This window comes from Chiloscyllium plagiosum, chromosome 12 (assembly GCF_004010195.1).
Source record: "Chiloscyllium plagiosum isolate BGI_BamShark_2017 chromosome 12, ASM401019v2, whole genome shotgun sequence".
In the NCBI taxonomy this organism is placed as follows: Eukaryota; Metazoa; Chordata; class Chondrichthyes; order Orectolobiformes; family Hemiscylliidae; genus Chiloscyllium; species Chiloscyllium plagiosum.
In genome coordinates, this window is record NC_057721.1 from 40,782,744 (window position 1) to 40,783,313 (window position 570).

A 570-nucleotide genomic window follows, 5' to 3' on the forward strand; every position below is an offset into this window, starting at 1 on the left:
AGATCTTCAGACCTGCCCTCCTTCCTCCATACCGGGTGCCCAAAGATCAGGAGCGTGGGACTGATGTGCAACCAAAAGCAGAGGAGGAGGTTTTTAAGAAAATCAAAGAGGGAGGTGGCCTGTTTCTATACTGGAGGGAATCTAATCTAATCATTATTTCTGCAAGCAGCTAGATAGCTGGGTGTGACAATCATCTAATAAAGAAATCAGTGCAGGTGCAGCACTAAGAAAATTCACTGGTGGTATTTTCAAACATTTTCTGTGGAGTGCTTCCCTCTAAATACTAAGGCACTCCTGTGACCAGCCTGACACAACTTCAGACAGTGTTGTACCAACTAGCCAAAACCCTATCAGTAAGCATTTACTATTTGTGCACAGAAAGCAGGAAATAACACTGTAGAATGCTAGCAGTACAGAGACATTTAAAAAATGAGTTACAAACAACCACAAATTTAACCACTGGGATTTCCTCAAAAGTTGGTGTTAAAGTCCATTTTGAAAGTTAAAACAGTTTCTTAAATGTCACGAGTTTTGTTACTTGGAGAGAAGTGGTATGGGTTTATTACTCAC

The 570-nt window shown here is 40.7% G+C and overlaps 1 protein-coding gene across 2 annotated transcripts in view; it reads right to left on the bottom strand.

Annotated features, from left to right (window-relative positions):
• efhc2 (EF-hand domain (C-terminal) containing 2) overlaps positions 1-570 on the bottom strand; it is a 122,629-nt gene that overhangs the window by 119,949 nt on the left and 2,110 nt on the right. The window lies entirely within an intron of this gene.